Source organism: Equus caballus, chromosome 3 (assembly GCF_041296265.1).
Source record: "Equus caballus isolate H_3958 breed thoroughbred chromosome 3, TB-T2T, whole genome shotgun sequence".
Lineage (NCBI taxonomy): Eukaryota > Metazoa > Chordata > Mammalia > Perissodactyla > Equidae > Equus > Equus caballus.
The window spans coordinates 66,855,288-66,880,731 of NC_091686.1; the positions used below are offsets into that span (position 1 = coordinate 66,855,288).

At 41.4% G+C, this 25,444-nt stretch overlaps 1 protein-coding gene across 1 annotated transcript in view; it reads right to left on the minus strand.

Moving 5' to 3' along the window:
* PARM1 (prostate androgen-regulated mucin-like protein 1) overlaps positions 1-25,444 on the minus strand; it is a 108,166-nt gene that overhangs the window by 81,178 nt on the left and 1,544 nt on the right. The window lies entirely within an intron of this gene.

Sequence of the window (25,444 nt, forward strand, 5' to 3'; positions counted from 1 at the left end):
TGGCCTGCCTAGCCCAGTCTTAGCAAGAACTCTACTAAGTCAGTTTAACAAGAATCCCCCTACCTTTGATGTCTGATTACCACTGATACCTGACCAAGTTCCTCATCCGCCACCTTTGATGGGTAAGTCCTTGACCTGCGTTCAGCAAGATTCTTGTTCAGTCGGCTTATCAAGAATCCCACAGCCTTGATGTCCCCTCTTAGTGATTTTCCCTCCACTGACCCCCTCACCCTGCTCTTTGGCTGTCAATCCCCACTGGGCCTGTTGTAGTTGAGTTGAGCCCCATCTCTCTCCCCTATTGTGATAGTCTTGACGCCTATTTCAAAAGTCTTGAATAAAGTCTTCTTCCCATTTCAACAGGTGTCAGAATAATTTTTCTTTAATAGTGGTGATTGTACTGCAATAGGAGCCAAAGGTCAAGGCATTTTGGTGACAACTACAAATGTCACTGTCCGCATAGCAGGGAGCTTAAGTTTTTCTTTTTGTGATTACTAAGATTAAATAAACTTTTTAAAAAAACTTTAATCATTTATTTTACTTGTTTCCCCTTCTGGTGTTGACTATTTTAGTTCTGAGGCTTTGTCTTTAAGCAAACTTTATTTTGGAATAAGTTAGATATACAGAAAACATTGGCTATTTAAGTTATGAGGCTTTAACTTTTAAATTAACTGTTTATTTTGGAATAATTTTAGATTTATAAAAAAATTGCAGAGGTAGCACAGAGAGTTGCCACATACCCCTAACCCAATTCCCCCCATTGTTAATATCTTACTTTTGTCAAAACTAAGAAACCGTCATTGGTACATTACCATTAATTAAACTTTAAATTTAATTAAACTTATTATTAACTAGACTTCATCCAGATTTCATTAGTTTTTTCATTAATACTCTCTTTCTGTTCCAGGATCCAATCCGGGTACCACATTGCATTCAATTTTCATGTCTCCTTAGTATCCTCTGGTTTGTGACAGTTTCTCAGTCTTTCCTGTTTTCGTCACCTTGATGGTCTTGAGGAATATTGGTCAGGTGTCCAGTAGAAGGTCGTCAATCTGAGTTGGTCTGATGGTTTTCTCATTAGCCCAGGGTCATGGAGTTTTGGAAAGAACATCACAGAAGTGAAGTGTCTTTTCCATCACGTGATCACATTTTTGTGATTATTTTGATTGTTCTGAGTATTGCAAAGATGGAAGCTTTTGCTTATTAACTTTAGAGCAAGACTCTTAACATTCCATAGCCATCCAAAAGGAAACACTACCCAAGGCATTAGTGAGGAATTTTGCTCAAGATTTCATGGTGGAAGGTGGGAGAAGGCGAGGAGGAGAAAGTTACATGGCATAAAGCAGAGCACAAGGTAACGAAAATCCCCACTAATATCAGTGTTCCACCTTCTTATATAGGAAGGTCAGCCCATGTGGCCTTCACTTGCCCAGGCAGCTTCTGGAACCCACCAACTTCAATCCACCTGTACCCCAGACCCCCCAACTCTTTTCTTATGTCTCTGTACACTCATAACCCAGTTCAGTAAAGGCGATTCTGAAGACCCACCTGCACAAAGGTCACCTAGAGACAATAAAGCTCTGGAAAATAGTATGGAGGTTCCTCAAAAAATTAAAAATAAAACTACCATATGATCCAGCAATTCTGTTTCTGGGTATTTATCTGAAGAAGACAAAAATGCTAATTCAAAAGATATACTATGCACTCCTATGTTCACTGTAGCATTATTTACAATAGCCAAGATATGGAAGCAACCTAAGTGTCCATTGATAGATAAATGGATAAAGATGTGATATATGTACAATGGAATATTACTCAGCCATAAAAAAAGAATGAAATCTTGCCATTTGCAACAACATGGATGAACCTAGAGAGTATTAAGTGGAATAAGTCAGACAAAGACAAATACCGTGTGATTTCACTTATATGTGAAATCTAAAAAACAAAACACATAAACAAACATAAAACAGAAGTAGACTCATAGGTACAAGAAACAAACTAGTGTTTCCAGAGGGGAAGGGGGTAAGTGGATGGGTGAAACAGGTAAAAGGGATTAAGAGGTACAAACCTCCAGGTATAAAAGAAATGACTCACGGGGGTGTGATGTACAGCATAGGCAATATAGTCAACAACACTGTAATAACGTTACATGGTGACAGTAACTAGACTTAGTGTGGTGATCATTTTGTAATGTGTAAAAATATCAAATCTCTATGTTGTACACCTAAAACCAATATAATATTGTATGGCAATTACACTTCAATGAAAATATAATAATTTTTTCAATCACAAATAATTTTTTTACATGAAAGGTTTATTAAAATAATTTCTACCCACAATCTATCAGGTGAGAAGTGACTTCAACACAGTGTCCACCCACGCAAGACGAACTGGAGAGTTGTGGCAAGTTGTCCCGGTCCTGGCACCTGGGGGGCAGGATGGGGGGGGTAGGAGCTTATACAGCCTCAATGCCAATACTGGCTTTCTTCACCGTCATGTTCACAAGGCCACCAATCACTCATTACTTTGCTTTAGTTGTCAGCCACTCACTGCCCCCCTCCGTTCGTCCCAAAAGGTCTTTAGAGAAGACGACCCCTAAACCTCCCAGAGAAGTAGAAATGAAGCTATAAATCTCAGGAGTCATTCATTCATTTATTCACTCACCGAAAAATTATTCTTTGTGTTTAGTTGCTAAATCAGCTAGTCCCTACCCAGAATACAGTTTTTCTTTTATTTACTTATGTTTTGAGTCAATAGATATTTTCTAAGCTCCCACAAAGTGTCTGGGACTGAACTAGACACAATCCGTGCCCTCATAGAATCTACAGTCCAAGGAGATATATAGGAAACAAATAATCATAAAAATAAAGTATTTCAAACTATGACAAGAATCATAAAGAAAATATCAAGGAAGGATGTAATGAGATCTCCTCTGTGTGTGTGTGCACATGTCATTCGCAGCATGTTGGGAGGAGCTGATTTGCTTTTTCAGGGTAGGGGCCAAGGTATGTTTATATGAGGGAGTAACTTTTGCAAGAGATCTGATGAATGAGTAAGAGTTAGCTAAGCAGATATGAAAAGTGCAGTCCAGGCTGAAGGGAGGCCCTGCTGGAATATTCTAGGAACTGCAGAGGACAGTGTGTTCGGAGCATAGAGACCTGTATGACCTCAGCAGTCGTGCAGGGCCAGGTTAAGACCACACTGGAGATTGTGAATGCTGCCCTCCATGCAGGCAGCAATGGGAAGTGCTCAGGAGGGCAAGAGTTAAGCACCTCCTTCACTGCATGGAAGAGCACGGTGTGAACTGTGACTCAGTGCTGACTGACCTGTCCCTGCCTCCCTTAGCTACCCACCCTGCTCCTTCCACGCCCACACCCACCTCCTGCTCAGGAAGCAGGAGAAGGAGGCAGCAAACCCACAGGTCAGCTCCAGGGCCCTGGGTGCCCTTCCTAACCAGGGTCTGCTGCGGATAAAGGCTGCAGCTTTCCTCTTCAGAGGAAGGAAAGAGCCACCCTGGTAGATCAGGAACCACAGCAGCCCTGTCAGCATATTTGCCTCTGTGCTCGAGGGTCACCACCTACACTGGTTGTTGCCAAGCCTCGTGTCTGCACCTGGTCAGCCCTCCTCGACCGATGGCTCTGCTCAGTGGTTCCATCACCTCCGTTTTCCAGTGAGAAAGAATCTGGGCTCATGTTTTGTAAATAGTATAAGAAGGACCATATTTCTGTTGATACTTTGGTTTAATAACCAGGCAAAGTAACAGAAAATGATAACAGTGTAACAACAACAAAAAAGTACTAGTTATGAAAACAGTGGCACAGGGCATTTTGTACTAAATGAATGGCTGCTGATACACAATGTTCCCATTAGTGTTTGTCAAAACCAGGAACTAAAAGACATGTCAGTGACTTATGGAATATTGGGGGTCTAGCGGGTACTGCATGTGTATTGGAAATAAAAGGAGCAGAAATGTGCATGGTGGAGGAAGCAGAGGCAGCTGAAAGGGACATCAGAACCCAAGACGCTTGGGCAATAGCAACTTTCTAAAGTGGAAAGGATAATTCAACCAAACTTCAGGATAACAAGAGCTTGTCCAGGGAGCCAGAAGACCTGCTGGGTTCTAGCACCAAGTCTGTCATTGACCATCTGCGTGACCCTGGGCAAGTCAATTTCTCTCTCTGAGCATCCATTTCCACATTTGTAAAACGTTGGGGTGGGGAGGGAAGAGGATGAGAAAAGTTTATATCAGTCTTTAAGGTTTCTTATAAGTTAAATATTTTATGATTCTGCAACTTGAGACCTCCACTGTCTAACGTAGTCGGCTCTAGGCACTTGTGGTCATTTAAATTAAGTAAAAGGAAAGTTGCAGTTTCTCAGCTGCACTAGTCACATTTCAAATGCTCAATAGCCAGATGCAGCTCATGGCTAGTGAACTGACCTGGGCAGAAAGAGAACCTTTCTATTATCACAGAAAGTTTTATTGGACAGTCCTGTTCTACACATTTTTCTTTAAAAGAGACCCTTGAGAGGTCTGATGTGAACACGACTCATATTCTTAGTTATGGACTTTATTGTAAAATTAACTATTGCCACCAAGAATACTACTGAGAGTTGACATTTATTGAGCACTACTATTGCTAGAATTGTGCTAAGGGCTATTTTGATTTAATCCTCACAATAACCCTCTGAGATAGGTACTGTTATTTTCCCCATTTTACAAATGAGAAAAACAAGATTCAGAGTGACTATGTGAGTTGTTCAGAGCCACAATCTACAAGTGACAGGGCTAGGACTTGAGCCCATTGACTGCCATAATCCAGAGACCCTGAGGTTTCGCCCTGGCCCCATGCTTGGTCTCTGGTCCTGTTGTCTTATGGCTAAGCTTCAAAAATTCCTCACAATCACCCTGTTGTGGACACTAAGCCTTTGCACACGCTTTGTCTAGGATGCCCTCTCTCTCTTGCTTTCCTTTGCTTGGCAACTTACTATTTGTCATTTGATAACTAACTCAAATATCACTTCTCCATCAGGCAAAGTAGTTACCTTGTCTGCTTGGGTTTCCACTACACTCCATTCACACCTCAAACACAGAGCCCACCAGGCTGTGTTATACTATCTGTTTGCAAGTCTAGTCTCCCACCAGACAGTTAGTGCATTCAAGATGAAGTCTGTGCCTCAATCATTTTTGTATATCCTCAGTTCAAAAAAGGTGCTGAGTCGATGTCTGCGGAATGAAAATATCAAAATATCTTTCTAAGATTAAGAGTCACCACCTTTTCCAACCACTCCAGCTTATCTAGATGCTTTCCACTTTCCCTGGACCTTGCAGTTTTGACACTTTCATTATCTGCAAGCAGAGGGCTCCAGGGCTTGCAGACAGGGAGCAAAGTTAAATACACACATGTACAGATACATAGATACCTACACACATAATCACTATTTCAGAGACAAGTCATTCTTCCCAAGTCTCTCCGCAAGCAGGCTGTCATTTACAGGCAAGGAAATACTGCCTCTTCCTACCAATTATGGTGAAGTTCCGTCCACGTTTTCCACCATGCACCAGGCCTGGGCAGGTCTCTGGGCTACCTGCCTACAGTGACAGCACCCACTCAGAAATACTGAAGGCCTATCAGGGTACAGCTTGGCTGCAGTGTTGCTTCAACCCCTTGCCAAAACAGCAGGACTGCAGCTGCTCTACGAAGGGATGTTAAAGTTATTCACAGGGGCCTTGGTGCACAGCTAAAAAGACCCCGGTAACCCCTCACATCTTTCCTGGGAGCAGAACAGCGCCACCCCACTGCCTGCCCTGCAGCTCTTCACCTCACACAGAAAACAGAAGACCAAAAATGTACTCCTGGCATCTCTGTCCTCTAAAGTTATACAAGCACTTCTATTTAGAGTCATCTGTTTGCTTCTGCATTTTAAAAAGAGCGGATATAGGTCCAAATCTAACAAAAACCCAAAAAACTAAACTAACCAATCAACCTAACAAACAAACAAAATCAGAACTATTACCAGAACAAAACATGGGAGGAGAAATACTATTTATCGAAGACCTCCTGTGTATCAGGATTGTTCTGGGTAAATTAATCTCTTACAGTCCAACAATCCTAAAAGTATGTTTAACGATCACATTTTACAGATGGAGAGATTGAAGCCCAGAAAAGAAGTGCAGAATAAGTGAAAGAGCATGGGTTTAAGGGCAGAGAGATCTGGGTTCAAATGTGAAAGCCACTAGCTCTGTGGCTTTGGACAAATGCTTGGACCTCTTTAAACCTCTGCTTTCTCACTCAGAAATAGAGACCAGGAGCACCAGCACTCCAGGGCTGCTGCAGAGTCAGATAAGAAACTGTCTGTAATGTGCCCACCATGATGGCTGGCACCTTATTAGATTTAACGTTAGTTCTCCCTTTGCTTGTCTGATAAACGGCAGAGTTGGAATTCAAAAGCAGGGTCAAGGACCCCAAACCCAAGTTCTTTGCAGATCTGTCATGAGAGCTTGTCTGAGCTGCTCCTCTGCCACTGTGGTGACAGAAGCAAACTAGCTGAACCTGAGTGGCTCTTTCCTTTGTATTATTGGCAAAACCCTGTCTATTTTTTAATATGTCTATGCCCAGATGTAAATCTTTTAGAAGTCAAAATCAAAACACATAAATCATGCATCTCCCAGTGCATTATAGTGTGCCTTCGGAGCAGCCTGATCATAAAAATCTCTCTGCCAGCCACTTAATGTCATAGAACTACTTAGGAGAAAGGCTGAACATTGGCAAAAGATAATAGAATTAATTACCGGGTTTCATTCCTGGGGAATTTTCAAAAAGCCAGTAAGACATAAGGAGCAACAATAGTCTTTCTTGTCCTAAACCTCTCTAGCAGTACCTCTGCGTTGAAGTAGGCTGTGTATTCTTCTGGGAAGAAAAAAACATGCAAGTCGACAAAAGAAGTTCTTGTCAAAAGTTGTAAGCTGCGTTTAGAATCTCAGCAGTTTTCTTGCTGGTCACAGATGTATTTGTCCTTTGCTTGGTATGGAGAAGGACCCCGAACTTTGAGAATAACCCTTTAAATCTAGACTGCAGGGAATGCACTGTCCATCATGCCATGGAATTTCTTTTGCAGACAGCTCCCTCTCCAATGCATAAGTCTGTGGAAATGGTCTCACCTGACAACATGTTTCCCGGTGCACCACTTTCCTACCCTTAATGCCCTAAGAACATTGTAGAGACAGCTGTGGTACAACGAACAGTGCAAAGTTGGCATCATGAGATCTGCATTGGCTCTGCTCCTTTCTCTGTCACTTTGGACGTACCACCTCACTTCTCTGAGTCTCGATTTGTCTCATCCATATAATGGGGGTACTAAGTGACTGCCAAGAGCTTGTGAGGATTGAGTGCCATTTTTCACCTGAAAGCTCTGTGGAAACCACAAGGTGCTATTTGAATGTTTTATTAGAATTTAAGGAGCAGGAGCCTGAAGAACTATATGCTCAGGGTAATATTTTCGATTTTCAAATTGAAATTCATACCTGCCACTAGTCTGATTAAATTTAGATCAGTTTTGGGGGGGGGGCCTAGAGTGTGGAGACCTTAATTACATAAGTGGCTTCCAAGATACTGAGAGCCGTGTGCATTAAAATGTAGCTTTTATGGCATTCTACACAACAGAGTGTAATGGGAAGAACAGCAGACCAGGAAGTCAAAACACCCATGACTGACTCTCAAGGCTTTCACTGACCGCCTCAGTGACACATCTTGGAGCCATTCTGGAGCCTCCCCCCCATTTCCTTATTGTAATTTGAAAGGACAATCTCGGTCCTTGTGGGTGATCTGAGGGTGAGATGAATACATGCGAGGGTAATCTGTGTGTTGGAAGCCGTGGCCCCAGTAAATTGGAGCCAGCACTCCTGTTCCTATAAGGACACCCTCAAGCGTCAGACTGGCCTGAGGAGCTTTAGGAATCTTCAGAGAAAGAATAAATCATTTAAGAGTCAAATTAATCGCAGAATGAATGGTAGATGTTCTTAACGGTATTGGGGATCCGGAGTTCAAGTACTGGATACAATCTATGGATCTTCTTCCAAGGCAAAAAAGGCACAGAAAGTTCAACACCGGATACAATTTCAGGTATTTCATGGACCTCCTGGTGCTGATTTATGGGTCATCTAAGTTTTGGTGGAGCTTAGGTTAAGAATCTGTTTTAGATCAGAAAAAGAAGATCCTAAAGCTCATCTCATTTACACTGTTATTTAACAAATGACAAATGTAGGCACAGAGCTTTTTAGTGACCTTACCACAAACTAAAATACAGTTTTAAATACGTTTTTTCCATTTTAAAATCCGACAACTTACATTATATAAAGAAAGCTCAGTTATTTGGAATATTTTATTTACCTGAAAATTTAATTTATCATCCCTGTTAAATCGAGACAAGCTTATGCATATCTTAAGCATTTTCCATACCATAAACTGAATTTATACCTTGAAATGATGCCGTGCAGCAAGGAAGCACAGATTGAACTAATCCAATGTCCCATTGAAAGCCAAACTGCTAATGCTTTTGGGATGCTTTACCCACCAGGGCTTAAACCTAAATTCTTAGATGAATTTTGATATCACTGTTAATCAGGTTTCCTGAATTTACACGGCTCCTAGCTAATTCCTGATGTTCTGCTACATTCTTCATCAGAAAGAAAAATCAAGTGTTGCTTAAATCCGATGCAAGGAAAAGTGCATTTTTATAAAAATAAAATCAAGCAATTGCTTCAAGAGTATAATTTGCACATTTAGGAGTCCGGGTGATGAGGGCCAGCAGTCCCCTTGCGAATAGGGATTTGTGCCTGTCACTTATTCACTGTCATCACAGCCAGCAGAAATTGCTCTCCTGCAGGTGCAGCGGGATTGGTTTGTGTTTTCTGAACACAACGCTAGAAAAGGCCGGAAGCGTCACAAGTGAGAAGAAAATGAGCAGGTAGAACCATTGAGTTTACAGCAAGCTCCAATCTACCCATTGCTCACCATGTAATTTCAAAATAGCAGGATTTTTTGTCGGGTGTTATGAATCAAACATGGGTCGCATTTGGGTTGTTAAAAACCTTACAGAAAGTGCTCAGCAAAGAACAGAGGTGCCCTTTCAAATCTAAGCTGCTCCTGTCAGTAAAGTGTGACCAGAACAGGCACAGCTTAAGAAAGAGGCTACATGACGTTACTTGGGCTGAAAAAGACTTGGTCAGGCATCAGCTGGCACAAGTCAATGGACCTTGTCTCTCTAGTTCAAGTTTTCTGTGCCTTCCTAGAAACCCAACCCTGATTAAATCAAAGGGAAACTGGGTCTTTTCCTTAGGACTCCTGTCCCTTCACACACCATCTCAGAAGGCTTTTGTTTTTTCCTGGGTAGTTCTTGCTTAAATAGTGAATGATCTCTTCCCACCAATTTCACGAAGAATTTATTGTGGGCATCGAGCCTTAGAGCTTCAGAGGATATATTTCAGATCCACTCCTAGTTTCTGCCTCAAGTGCCACACAGGCTCAAGCAGGAGCCATGCTGGCTTTGGAGGTGGCCAGGCCAGCCCTGGTAGAGTTGGTAGCCTCTAAACTGGCCAGCTTGACTTGCCAAGGGAGACAAGCTGTTTCACCAGACGTAACCCACTTTCCTTCCTTTTCCTGTCAGGCCCTTGGGGGTCTGAACCCCAGCTCACCTGCTTTCCTCGTTCAGATGCCTCTGGAGAGGCCAGGATGTTCTCAGATGTCGGTGACCTGGGGGTGGGGTAGGGGTAAGGGAGTGGATCACTTTTCAAACTTTAATGTTTCTAGTCACTTCTTTCATTCCGGGAGAATTATCATAAAGTACAATCTTCCATGGAAAAGTTTGGTCATCTTAAGCATGTGCCCCAAACCAGATATATGAGCTGGTTGACCTGCTCACCCCTTATATAACCTCAGATTTCCTGATTAACTCCTTTAATCTTAATTGTTTTAGAAAAAAATTCAAAGCTTCTAAAGCTCTTTGCTGCCAGTCTCCTGGGCACTGATGTTGGGTCCCAGGCTGTCTCACCACATTGCTTTGGCAAAACAATGGCTCTCCCTGGGATTTTAAAAATATAATGAGGCTGTTCTCTTGCTTTGTAACTTTTTATCTCAGCATGAACTCAGTTCTCATCAAGGAGCTTTGTTCCTAGTGTCAGAGCTTTAAATTTTTTTATTCGCTTAAGAATAAGCCAAATCAATAAAGGCTTTAGACAGGAGACCTCGCAGAATATTTCTCTTGTCTATATAAGCAAAACTATCTAAGTAATTAAATCTCCTATAAATGAAGTTATATTTTTTTCCAGGGAAAAGAATTTCAAATGTTGATTTTCACTCTGACTTATGAGGAAAACAATGATTCCAAAAACACATCGCATAGGTAGCTACAGAACCAAAAAAATGTACATGTTCTACCTAATTAATATCCTATTTACTAATCAGAAGACATAGATGTATATGATTTTGGCTGCTAAATGTATAGAATATCCTGCTTTTTTTAATGGGGAGGAAGAGTCAAATTTTAGATATTACAGAAAACATATGAACCCACTGAATATTAATTTTCCCTGAAAATGACATTCTTTCCAGTACTACTTGGTCTCCCCATTTTTAAATTCTTCTAATTATGTTAGAGGAAGAAAGTAGGTAAGATAGGAGGGAAACACACATCCTATCCACAAAGACACACATACACACATTATACACACACATTTTCATACTGGAAGAGTGAAATCCACTGTTCTAGAATACCATGATTTCTACACTTTTCCATGAAAGATTCCTGTGACCTCCTCTGTCCCACATGCAATAATACATTACATAGAACTGAGGAACAGATCCTTTTTAGGGCATGGATCATGCCCTCCCTGCACCCAGAGGAAAGGCGTCATATCTACAAGCAATGAGCTACCCCGAAAAGGAACACAGCTACTTCACCTCCTGTAACTTTCTGCTCTTTCTGTTCTCTTCATGATTTTACCTCAGGCACAGTGTCAAAAATAATACAGTATTAAACACGGCAGAGAAGAAGTGAAACAGCGCCCTCAAAATCTGCCACATACCTCTCAACTAGTACGCATGCTACTAGCCATGTCCATGTCAGAACATTCCAGAAGCGTCTAGAGGCCTCTCACAGTTAGCAGACTGGCTGAGTAAGCAGAACTGCTGTTGCTTAGTGCAACCCATTCTGTGTGGGGCTCTAAGGAGGGCCATTAACAATCTCATTAATTTAGACTGTTGGTTTTCAGTGAGTCTGATAAATTTAGAAACATGTGAATGCATTTTCTCCTTCCTTCCTTCCCTCTCTTCTTCTTTTTTTTTTCCTTCTATTTTTCTTTTATCTTGCTTGTCACATTGCCTGTGGGGTACCATTGTTATTCAGTGGTCAGGGGCCGGGGATGCTGTGTGCACCTGTTATGTCCCTTCCAAAGGCATACAGCACTCTTGTTGAGAAACACCTGGTTTAAACAGTCTCAACCATCCTTCTACTATCAAGAGCAATAAATAAATAAGTAAACAAAAAAAATACTCTAGGTGATAGCAGCTGCTGTCATGAACAAAAGTAACTGAAAACTGATTAAGTTATTACCTGCTTCTTTTATTAGCAGGAGAGAGTCTTTCATAAACATGGCTTAGATGTGACTATAATAGCTGGAATGGATTGAATCGTGTCTTTGCAAAAAGATATGTTGAAGCCCTAACCCCCAATACCTGTGAATGTGACCTTATTTGAAAATCTGGTCTTGGCAGATGTAATCAAGTTAAGATGAGGCCATCCGGAATTAGAGTGGGCCCTAATCCAATATAAGGAAGACTGGTGTCCTTATAAGAAGGGAGTCTGGACACAGACAGACTCAGAGGGAAGAAGGCAGAGGCAGAGATTGGAGATAATGCTTCCAGGAGCCCAGGAACACTGGTGCTACCAGAAGCTGGAAGAAGTAAGGCAGGATCCTCCCCTCGAGGCTTTGGAGGGAGCACGGCCCTGCTGAAGCCTTGATTTCAAGCTTCTACCTTCCAGAACAGAGAATACATTCCTCTTGTTTTAAGCCATCCAAGTTTATTTTAATTTGCTGTGGCAGCCCTAGAAAACTAAGACAATAGCTAATCTATATTTATCCCAAGCTTGGCAGGTTGGCATCATCCAAGGGAGCAAGCAGCTCGCAGCAGCCTGGGGGGAGTAATGTTTGGGGACAGGATGTTTACTTACTGGCAACTTTTGAGGAGACAGAAGAAGGTTTTCTCTTTCTACCCAGGAAGGCATACTTCCTTTTACATTCCTCTATGTACGGATCTTTTAAAAGAAAATCCTTATTGGATTCACTTACCTAGAGTGAAATTTTATTCCATAAGGATGTGCAGGCAAGGGTGGATGCCCAAAGATAGCAAGCTTGTCTGGAAAGCGATTATAATTCCTTTCCAAATTTCACACGCTGATGTGTGATGGTGTGAAGCAGGCTGACTGCGTCTCCTCTCCTTTCTGTGCTTCCGCTGGGGCCTTCCGGTGTCCAGCGCATTCCGGGTGCCTCTCACTGTGCAACTCCTCGTCCAGGTTGTATCCCAGCTCTCAGGCCACTTTCCACCAACAAAACTTACTTGTCCTACAGGCCAGCCCCTCGGGGCCCTATGCTCTTCTACGAGCCAGGGCATGGCAATAGATAACATTCAGCTACTCTAAGCTAATGTGCTACTTCTCTCAGAGACCACGAAGCCTTTAAGTCATGACTCTCAAGGGGAGGAGTGCTGATGAGCAATGTTGAAGGGGCTTTGGAGTCTCTGAGGTCAGGACTTAGATTCTTAAGTACACGAGATTTTTAGTCTAAGTTCAGCCACTGATGATCTGGGAGACCTTGGAGTCCACTTTTGAACCTCAGTTTCCTCAGTCCAATTCAACAAGTACTGTGCACCCACCATGTACACACCCATAGATGTGAAAGAGGGGTATAAAATGAAGATGGGATCCCGCTCTCTGAAGGCTGAAAGTCTAATGGGGCTAACACATGCGAACAACTTAAGGGGAAATTTGAGCTTGAAGGATGAAGAGAATTTTGGTTGGCAGAGAATGAGGAGTATGGCATTCTAGAATGAGGAACTGGCACGGACAAAGGCCTGAAGCTACATGGCAGGTGTTTCCATCTTGGGGAAGACTTCCCAGACAAGAATGATCCACTTGCTTCTCCGGCCTCTCCCACCACGATTACCTGCACCCCCTTTCTTTTGTTCTGCCTCTAATTCAGATCTTAAGCCTCTTGCTAAGGAGTTTGGACTTGTTTCTGTAAGAAACGGAGAGTTCTGGAAGATTCTTTCTAAAAACATTTTATAATGGAAAAATTTAATCATCTACAAAAAGGGAGAGAAGAGTATAATGAACCCCTATGTTCCCTTTGTTCACTTTCCAGAATTATTAACTCACAATCATTTTTTTCTATGTTACCCCTACCTTTTTTCTCACTCCCATATTATTTTGAAGCAAATCCTAGGCATCATCACATTTCTTATGCAAATATAACAGTATATCTCTCTAAAAGAAAAGGACTTTTGTTGAAAACATAAGGGGTATATCATTATCATGCTGAAAATAACAATGCCTTACTATCATCAAAGATTAAATTCACAATTGTCTTATAAATGTCCTTGTTTATTTTTAAAGTTTTGGTTTGATTCAGGATCCAAATAAGGTCCACAGTTGTGATTGGTTGCTATATCTCTTGTCTCTTTTTAGGCTATATAAATCCTGTGCCTCCACCTTTCTCTCAGTCTCTCCTATTTTTCCTTGTAATTTGTTTATTGAAGAAACCAGGTTGTTTGTCCTATAGAGTTTCCCACAGTCTGGAGTTTGCTGATTTCTTTCCTATGGTGTTATTTAAATCTTTCTTGGTCCTCATATTTCCTGTGACTTGATTGTTGGATGTGGAGGCTTGATTAGATGTAGGTTCCTTTCAATGTGGCAAGACTATTTCACAGAAGGTTCTGTGCTCCTCCATTAGGAGATATAGTATCTGGTCGTGTCATGCTTCATGACGTTGGCAGCCACTGATGGTCAGCGCCAAGATCCACGAACTCATTAAGTCATCCAATATGGTGATAATAGAAAAATCTATTATTTTTCAAAATATAATGTGTTGTTTTTTTGGCATCCTCCAGTGGAGATCAATGAAGTTTTGTGTTATCATTGTTTTGTTTTTGGTATCATTGTGAACTCATGAGTTTAAACACGACTCAATTCATTGCAATTACTCTTACTGACGTTTAAATTGTTCCATCTTTGGCCAGTGGGAACCTCATTAAGTGGTTCTGAGTCCTTTCGACAGGAGCCTGGTAGTCTTTGATAGCATCCTTGCTATCTGGTATAACAAGATATTCCAGGCTCATCTCATAATTTTCCTAATCCAGACCTGGAATTAGCCACTTCTCCAAGGAACCTTCATTCCTTTTAGTGGAAACGGAATTTAACCACCACAATCGGAGCACCTAGAAGACTCTTAAGCAGATACAGGTCTGCTTCTCCACGTTTGGAGGGGACCAGGCAATTTGGCCTGGCCTGAATGAATCCCAAAAGAGTAGCAAGATACTGTGAGAAGAGAAAAGATACCAGTGACCACTAGGAGTTACTGTAGCAGTCTAGGAAGAGACGATAAGGTTCTCAACCAAGGCTATAGCAGTAGAGATGGGAAAGAGGATTAGCACTGGGAGAAGTCTAGAGACTAAATTTATACAAGAGGATTTATCAACTGTCTTGACAGTTCAAGGCAGTAGGGGCCGGGGTGGGTAAAAGATAACAGACCTGGGTTCAAAGCCTCACTCTGTCACTTAACAATTGTGTGATCTACATCCCAGGACTTAACTTCTGAGACTCAGTGACCTGAACCACAAAATGGGAGCAGTACAGCCTGTCCCACGGGGTTGTTGGGATTAGATGAAGTTGCAGATGAAATGAACACAGTGTACTGTGTGATATCCAGTACAACCAAGAATTAGAAATGTGAATCTCTGCCCCCCCAACATGTCTAGTTTTATCTATATAATGAAAGAGTTGGCCCAGATCACATCAAAGCCTCTTCCAGTTCTGTCTGCTCCAGCCCTCCCTACTCCCACTTGCATTGCTCTCTGATAATGCCATGGAGCATTAATAATGGATCCTCCAGCATTCGCCTAAACCACATTTTATTGATTATTTTATTGAAAAAACGATATAACAAATTTAATGTTGCCAAAAGAAAAACAAATCATAAATTCTTCTGAGGGCTGTTTTTCTTATTTGACATCGAAGTTGACCAATTCCATTTTACAAAAGCTTAGAGTAATCTTTTAATTTAAAATTGCTGCCATAAGTGACAAATGCTGTTTGTTTTTAAGATGTTAAAAACTACAAAGCACCTTAAATACTGATCGGTTAACTCAGAGCCTCTTAAAACACTATCCAAGATGGTCGTCCCGATCAATGATTTACATAGCACTCTGGTTTTAGAAGATATAATATTACTTTAAGTCAATTCCTTCCCAGAACTTTCCCTGCCCGTTACATCAGGAAATGACGTAGAGATATATAAACCTTTCTGAGAAATATAAACCTTTCTGACATTATTTGCTTTTCTAAGATCTTATTTTTGAGGGCTCTGTCAGAAGGATTTATGAATCAAGATTTTAAGGGTAGAAATAGCCATCTACCAGTTACTATAGTCACACTAACTGTTGATAAAGAGGGATTAAAATATTGATAATATCTTTCCTTTTTCCACTGCGAAGGCAATACAAATTATTTTTAAAAATTTCAGGCAAGACAAAAGAGCATAAAAACTGAAACTGACCCAAAGCTCACTTGCCAGAGATAACCGTGGTATCCTTGAGATCACCACTGTATCCTTCTAAACTCTTTTCTCCCCAGGCACTTGCATTAGCGTAATGTTTTCAATATTTCCTCCCAATGTACATTTTATTCCGTAGCTTGCTTTTTCAATATATTGTGAAATAAAAAGTTACAATATATTAGTTCAATATATTGTAACCATTTTTATGTGTCAGTACCTAAATGAACCACCTCATTGTTTCAAGCCGTTGCTTAGCATTGCCCAGCTGAATAAACGTAGACATGTGCTAGTTTATCTGACTAGCGCTTTATTGTTAGACATTTACATTGTTTACAGTGTGTCAATATTTTTAAAAGTCCTTAACCAAAACAAACAAACAAGACTGAATCAGGTCTGGAAGGTGATAGATACATTCTTGTCAATTTCTCTGTATGTTTATAGTTTCCATAATAAAAAAAAGTCAGTGCTTGAGTGCAGCTTTTAAAAACTGTTATAAAATAACAGACAACTGTCCCTTACTGATATTTAATTTTTTTTTCTTAAATTTAGAGTCCTGTCTGGTTTTTTTTTTAAGATTTTATTTTTCCTTTTTCTCCCCAAAGCCCCACAGGACATAGTTGTGGATTTTTTAGTTGTAGGTCCTTCTAGTTGTGCCATGTGGGATGCCGCCTCAACATGGCCTGATGAGCAGTGCCATGTCTGCGCCCAGGATTCGAACCGGCAAAACCCTGGGCCTCCGAAGCAGAGCGCGCGAACTTAACCACTCAGCCCCGGGGCCGGCCCCTAACAAAAACTTGGTTGTAAATTTCTGAATCTCAAAACCCATATCTCCCCTCTTTCCGGTAACCCTCCAAACTGAAACCCTACTCTCAGTGATGCAGCAATTTTCGATCCTTCAGCAGCCACACTGGCTTTGAGATTTTGGGTACCACAAGCCTTCTCTTGTCAATCTGTGTTCCTTTTCCTTCAAGCGAAAACTTAGGCCTTGCTTTTCATTTCAATCAGGAAACATGGTACCTCCCATCGAGAAGATATAGGGGAACGGTCACCTGTCCTCCAGTGTCACATCCACAGCACTAGACACAGTCCCCTGTTGGTCCTCCAGCACAAGGTCAGGGTGACTCTCCTCCGCCCCTCCTCTGTGTATAGTCAATGCTGCTGTACCTCAAGAGGGCTGGGTGCCTTCCCACCTCAAGGGTGAACAAGTGGACCTCACTGAACCAGCAAAGCACATGTTTGTAATATAACATGTCATCTTTTCCTTTCTCTGGTTTGTTTCTGGGTGTTCTTGAAGTCAATATAACCTTAAGCTTTACCATCATCCCTAAGGCTTCAAGAAGAATCTATTGTTATTTTTTAAGCTTATGTTCTTTTTGGCAACTGCTAAATAATTAAACGTTCCTATTTAGGCCAGAAAGTACCATGAGTATTTGTTGGATGATGAAGCTTGGGGATGTGCCAGCCTGGGTGATTTTTACCACCAGCCATGTCAAGGGCTGTTAGCCCTGCAGGGTTGATAACAACTGTTCACAGGATCCAGGTTTGATTTTAGTCAGGACTTCATGTCACTTCTATTAATTGCTTGGACTAGAACATAGTCCATATTTCAGAATCACCAGTGAAGGCAGAACACAGAGTCTGCAGGGTCAAGAAAACACCCATGCCATTCTTCAGTTTATCAGTGACTGATTTATACCCTCCACAGTCAGAGTCTGAATGTACTTAACTTTCTCAAACGTTACTGGGAAATTAAGTTGTGCTTTCCTTAGACTCAAATCACTTTTTATTATCAGGCTATTTTTAGTTATTCAGAGAATTCTCAAAAATGTTCAAATAGTGGCGATATCTTTAACTTCTCTAGCTGAGCTCAAAGGTGACATTTTCTTAATTGGCCAGAAAGTTTAAGAAGTTTCAGCTATTTCAAAGTGATACCCATGGGGGAAAAAAGGCTTACATTTTAAAAAGAAGTGTTTTATTTGTGCACAGTTCAGAAAAAGGGCTGATTTTAAAGTTTTGCTTTTGTAACCCCCAATGAAAACTAAAAGCCTGACTCATTTTTTTAAAAAGCTATTTGGAAACACTAGACATAAGCCCCTGATCGTAAGGAAGTTCGCTGATGTCTCATTTTTCAGTGATCCAAGGCAAACTTTGAATTAAGTCTTCATTTTGCCTGCCCTCAAAAATATGTCGTAAATAGTCAGTTCAACAAATATATTTTGAAGAACCCCTAAGTGTCACACAGTATTTAGCACTAGTGATACCACAGTAAACAAGAGGGACAAAATCCCAGGGAGGTGGGAGGGGTGAGGGATGGCAGGAGATAGACATTAAAGAAAAGTGGAGGCAAGAGGCAGATAAGGGCACTGGGAACACGGTGTTGGCAGGTGGAACAGACTGCAGTTTTAAAGAGTTGGTCAGGGTAAGTCTCATTGAGAAAGTGACATCTGAGCAAAGGTTTTAGGGAAGTGAGGGAATTAACCACGTGGCAATCTACGGAAAGTATGTTCCAGACAGAGGAACCAGCCACTGCATGCTGTAAGGAAGGCAGTGTGGCTGCTGCAGGGTGAGCAAAGGAGAGGAAGAAGCCCAGGTCCAAGAATGAATGAGGGAGCAGCCCATGCAGGTCTTGACGGTCACTTTAAGGACTTGGGATACACGCTGTGTGCAACGGGAAGCCACTGCAGAGCTGTGAAGAGAGCCACGACATCATCTGATCCATTTCCACTGGATCAACTGTTGCTACGGAGAGAACAGACCTTAGAAGGGAAAGGGCAAAGTTGGTGGACCTGAGAGGAGGCCACTGCCGTATCCCAGGAGGAAGATGATGGTGGCCCACACCAGAGTGACAGCAGTGGAGCTGGAAAAAGCGTTTGCCTTCTGTATATATTTTAAAGGTAGGGCAAACGGGATTTCTGGAAGGATTGGCTGAGGGGTGTTGAGAGAAAAAGAGACTCAAAGATGACACATGATTTTCATCCTGAGCGACTAGAAAGTTGGAGTTGCCGTTAATCGAGATAAAGAAGGCTTCAGCTGGAGCCTCTTGGCAGGGGGAAGTCCAGGAGCTCAGATTTGGACATGTCGGGTGTGAGACGACTATTAGATATTTACTACTGATTTTCTTCTGACCAAGTCAAAATTCATCACCCTCAAAGAATATAAGTTCCCTACGGGTAGAGTTTTGTCCTTTGTGCTCATTGCTCTATCTCCAGAGTCTTGGACAGTGTTTAGCACATGTAGGTTCTCAATTAAATATTAATTTAACAAATATTTGCTAAGCAACCAGTGCGTGTCTTGATCTGTTCTACATGCTGGGGACACAGCAGGGACAAAAAGGCTAAAATTTCTGCTCTCGTGCACCTTGCGATCTAGTAGTGAAAGGCAGAGAAGCAAGCAAGTAAAATAAAATAAATCTTCTCTCTGCTGGTGCACCTGCTTAATAAACATTTGTGGAATAGGCACTCACGTGGCACTTGATGCACATTGTCATAACCTTATAAGGGAAGAAACTGAGATCCAAGGGATGGCATTCCAGGCCAGCCTGTCATACGCCCAAACCCCTTCTATTGTGGGGTTTCTCATATGGAGCAGCACAAATCCCATCCTCCCTGGATAAATAGGAGGGCTGCATTTCTCTTTGTACAAGCGCTTAGAGCAGAGTCTGCTCCACATATGCCTCTTTTTGAAGTGCCGTTCTAGGAAGGCTGCCTGGAAGTGTGCAAACCTGGGCCACTGAGCCCTCCCTAATAGATCCGAACCACGCAGCTGAATTGCTCTTGACATCTCAGGGCGTGTTCTCATATTTTGCCCCCTTTCACAATGGTGAGGGTACCTTCCCCACCAGCCATCAAGGGGCCCCACACTGTTTCATCTGAAAGGCTCAATTTGCAACCTTTCACAAAACTAAAATGGTGTCCTAAAAGAGCCTTTATATTCATATAAATTTGAGGCAGAATCTCTTATCCCTCCCCCCAAAATGAGACAATGAATTTTCCATTGCTAGCAGCAGCATCAAGGGAATGGTTTGGTCTTTACTTGCCCCAAATAATTTTAATTATGCCTCTCATCCAGCTATCCGATATTCTGTCCGTCTCACGCAACAGACCATCCTCAACCTCTCCCATATATCCTATGCAGAAAATTCTTAAATAGCCTCGGCACCCTCCTACTGTCCATTTCTTATCCAGTTCCACATGTAATTCAATATCACACTTCCTTCTCCAGCAACATTTCCTAGAATGTAAATGATGAAAGATCACTTATCCTGAAAAACTGATATTCTTTCTCCGGCTCAGACCTGTCTGAACAGCTCTTCAAAAAGGAGAAGTCCAGGGCTCTCTCTTCTTGGATGCCATCTCCATCACCATTGTAATTTTTAAGACACAGCATCTAGGGTTCCCATTGGTGGGTGATGGTCATATTCATCTTGATGCTGCCTCTCATGCAGCAGATCCATCAACAGCAAGAATTCCCATGACTGGCAGAGTGTGTGATCCGCCAATAACTTGCCTGTTTTCCCAGCCCAAGAAAGAGATGTTAAGTCCCTCTGATGAACAACTGGGCATGGAGACCCCCTCATGTTGTAATTCTGAGACATACTGAAATCCTCTCATAATATGACACCTTACGTTAACTCAGCAGCACGGCTGGAGTCTTAAATATTTCCCTAAATACATATAGACAACGCATTGTAGCTTTTGCATAGTGAATAAAGAGAGCATCCTTTTATCCTTACAATAATTGTTATTGTTCTTCCTAAAGAATCCAAATTACAGTACAAAGCAAGAATCATATATGTAGTGTGAAGTTTTTAACAATGAAATAAATGTTCAATGCCAGTATAATGGAATCATTCTGCGGTCTATCTATGGGATCACAAAAACTTTTCCATTGAAACCAAAAAGATTTCATAAGGGGCAGCCAGCACCAATAACAATCCATCTTGGACACAATAGTGAGAACATCATAATTTAAAAGGTAACATATATCTTAATAACTCCATATAAGGAAATAGAATGTGTTCTAACCAATGGGAAGTCCGAATGATAGCCTTAAGATTACAACCATGGCCAAAAAAGCAAAACAATTAAACAAACTCTTCTCTCCTCCAATTCTTTTCATGTTCAACACCTGCACTAAAGTTCTACCGTCCTTATTTCCTCCCTGTTGGAAAAGAAAATCAGGTGTCAGAATTTGGGCTGTACGTGGAAGATATTATCATCAAAGCTGTATTCCACCATGCATCCTATTTTGTATTGAATAGACATGTTCTCTAAATATCACATCTGGCAACTTCCCTCAATTTTTTCCACTTAACATTACCTATTCACGGATTTTGCCTGAGGTATAAAAGGTGCAAATTTCCACCACAGTTCAGTTGCTTAAAGGATTTTTTTTTATCTGCCTTGAAATTCTGTCTAATACACCGCTTCAGCTCTATATAGCCACAGCTTTCAAGTGATACCAATAGACCTATCCTGCAGGAATTATGTAAACCTTACATAATTAATATTTGTGAGATGTATTAAGATCCTGGCACAGAAGAGAGCATTGAAATCCAAAGCCATTCTATAACTTTCTTTTTTAATCGGCTTCCAGCTGGATTCTAGAAGGCTTCTAGTTCCAGCTCCTAAGCAAGAACTTTGTTATCACTTAAATATACTGTTTTTTTCTAAAGCAAAGGTCACAAGGGGGTCAGGTAAGGTAGCCTCAGGGAGGCCACAGAAATCCCACCAATTGTTCAGAAACACACAACAGTGCACAGTTAATGGATATGCAATCAGATTCAAAATGTTTCATGGGAGGGCTGCCTCTGAATCCTAATCTTTGTAATTGCCATCCACGAGAGACAGGCTCTGAATTCTCCCTGTCTTCCCATGAACAGATTGTTACTATCAAAATGGCGCAGGACAACTAAAGCTGGCTGAGGCAGGGTTCAAAATAAAGTTAATCCTCTATTAAACCCATTGCATGGATGAACTCCAGATGAAAGGGAGGATTTCTAAATAAAATACAGGATGCCCAGTTAATTTGGAATTCAAGATAAACAACAAAGAATCATTCCATTTAAGCGTGTCCCAAGTGTCGTGTGTGAGTTATTAGAATTCACTGTTTACTTAAAATCCAAACTAGCCTGGGCAACTCGTATTTTTATTAGCTAAATCTGGCCACAGTAGACAAAGGACAATTAAAACAGCTTATTTTCAACTGACAGTTTACCATCCTGCATCAATGAAAAACACAAAGGAAAAGAATTACAGGATTGTATTCTGTTTAAATAATTTCTATTACTTATAAAATGGCAAAGGTCTCAAGGTTTATAAACAACATTAAAACAGGTAAAAGAAATGGGCTATGTTGGTGTAAAGGATTATGATGAACAGTGAAGGACCCACTCATCGGAAAATCTGATGTTACAGCAATCCCTGACATTTAAATAATTTAAGCTGTGGCTTCAAAAAGTAATGCCATGAATTAATACACAAATCAGTCTTATCTTATAATCACCCTGCTTGCGCATTAACTGGATAACCTATTAGCCCTACTTTTGCAAGTAAAAATCAATCATTGCATAAGGCCCACATTCGCTACTTGCTCATCTCCTTTTAGAATCGTCACTGTCTTCTAAATGAAATATTAATTTTTCCAAGCACTTGTTTCATTCAATATCCTATTAACAAAGTAAATATTTGATTCCTAAACTAATATGTCCAATTTCAGTGACAGATGCTTCCCAAAGGAAGCAAACTATTGTAAATGCTATGGCAGGATGCCTGTCATTTGGGTGTTAAGACAGCCCAATTCCTTTAGTTTTCAAATGTTCCTCTCTATTGTTTTCAGTGGATGATTAACCCCCTCCCCACCCAAGGAAAATTACTGCTTAAAAAAGTCTGTTCAAACAGTATAAATACTTGGCCAATATTTTCCTTATAAAAACAGAAGCATAATTAGACCAAGCCCAAATGCTCAAGTTAAATTAGAGATCTGGCCATTATTGATGATGTTGAGTTCTGGAGAGAGCCATTCTGGATCATTCAGACACCAGGAGCTAAGCTGTTTGATCTGAATCATACAAAATTTGTGGCTCTGGGAACCTGATGTCAAAATTTAGGTGAGTTGGGCTTTTGAAATATAGCAGTTTGCAAAAGACTTTGTGGAAGAAATAAAGTCTTTGGTGAGACTTTACTTCTATTTATTACTGAGCATTTTTTAGACTGTTGTGCTAAATCTGAGCTGGCACATTATTAACCTTTTCAAGTTAGGCATTTAGGAGGCTCAGCTGAATATTTTCTTCATTTGCACATTAGGGTTTAACAGAACAGTTGGCACGTTGCTGGAATATTAGTTGAGATCTTTGATTTACGTTGGCCAAGCGCAAACATATAAACTCTGCTTTTGGCAAGGATGACCTAATCAGTGCTGAAGATGGTAATAACTATTAACAAGAATAAAAGCGACAACAGGTAACACTTACTGAGCGTTTACTACGTCGCAGGTACTGTACGTATATTCAATCATTCAACACTTTCAACAACCTTATGAGGTTTTATTCTCCCAATTTTGAGGATAGGAAAACTTAGAGCAGTTCAATTACTTGCCCTAAATTACACAATCGATAAGTAGTAAAACTTGGCTTTGTACCTAGGCAATCTAGCCACAGAATCTCCGTGCCACTCTGCAACACTGCCTCAGTAAATGTATCTGATAGCAATGAAGAGCTTCCATCTTCTCAGGCTGGGTTTCATGTGGAGCAGGTGTCGCTTTGTGACACAGACTTCAGGGGAACAGGAGGTAACTAGGTTAAAGGAATGCAAGCAACCCTTCACCCCTACTCCCAACCAACCAGAGGCCACCTCGCTGTTCCTGCAAACGTGCATGCATTTTTGGTTTAATTTTAATATGTTTATGATAGGGTTTATAATGCTTACGATAGGGCCCTGACGTATATCAGGACCTTTAGTAAGAACAGAGCCATAAATGCGTAGGGAGGGGTTATCCTTCAAGGATAAGGCCATTCTAGATGTTAGTCACCTGGAGAAGAGCTATGTGACAGGCCTAGAACACAAACAGGATCTCTAGCTGGGTGGCAGACTGTAACCTCGCTCTCCTGGTCTTCATCAACCAGGGGCCAACGGGTCGGCCTGGGTAATGGGGTGGAGTGTGGTACTCTCCCTAGGAGGAGAGCAGGAAATGCTATGTGTATACTGAATGGATTTACCAAGCTAAAAAAACTCCCCTGCCAAATCCCACTCCGGGCTCAAGAAATTATCATCTTAAGAGATTTACAGAAATTTTCCTGAAGCCTCTAAAACTGGAGAGGTGTAAAAAAAAAAATAAAAAAGGAAAAAAACAGAAAAGAAGCAACTACCTGGTGAAACTAATAGACCTTTGCCAAGGGAGCTCCGGATAAGCCACTGAAACACATGCCACTTTCATGGCAAGAGCCCTCACCTCTCTCCTTTACCAACACATCTATTTCTTTTCTAGAAAAATGACACTTTAGTTTCTGAAAACACCCTTCCTTGGGAAGCAAAAAAATCTCATGAGGTATTTATGCCAATTTTTATATTATTTTCCTAACAACTTATTGCAAGCAGTTCTGACAATACACTGGCCCCTAAAGAGATTCCTTCGGAGGCACAAAGGTCAGAGAGAAGGAAGAACCTTCAGGACTCTCTGGAAGATGTACACAGAAACATAGCTATGTCTTCCCGGGCTAGAGGAGCTCAAGAACTGGGAAGCTATGATCTTCTTGGCTCTGACCCCGAGACACGTGTGCACGGATGGGAACGAGGCTCCTCAGCTGGTCCACCAGCCGCTCCTCCTCGGTGAACGATGGCAATATTCCTGCCCCTAGAATAGCGGGCCTAAACTCTCAAACTGACCAAGAAGATAAAGTCTTGAGCTTCTTAGAAAAAAATGGTACAACCACTGCCCAGTGGGATTAATCTGGGTTTTGCCTACTGTGAGAGCTGTCAAAAAAAAGAAAAAATTAAAATTAAAAAAAGGACAAGCCACGAAATAAAATTAGCACAAATCTACCTACTGGCTCACTCAAGGTTTTCTGAGCCTCGAGTCTTATGAAAAGATTTCCAGAGAGGAGAAAGCAAAGGCAGCTTTCATGTCATTTCCTAAACATTTCTTGCTTCGAGAATTACGAGAATTGCCACACATGGCAATCCCGGGTCTTAGAAGGCGCCTGTTACACCTGCTGGGATCCAGGCGCTCCCAGCCCGGCGGAGGTTGTGCAGCCAAAACCGCCCAAGAGTGTTCGGGAACAGTCTGCCGACACGTCTCCAAATCGTACAGACACCAGAGCGAAAACGGAGTTTTCTCAGACGTTCAGCAAGAGGAGGAAAAAAAAAACACGCTATAGCCTCAAGTTGGGAAAGTTTTCCTCAAAACAGCATTATCCTTTGAAACCCCTAGCTTCTTTTCAAGGGACTGTAACGACTTGTCCACGATTACAGGAACCCAAGCAATTCAGGAAAAAACAAATACACGGACTGCAAGCGTGAATCAAATCGGCGTGTGCTATGTGGCTTTAGAACATTCTTATCTAAACATGACAGTGTCCGCACACTCGGGCTACTTCTTCCACCGGTGCTGTATCCATAGTCACTTGCC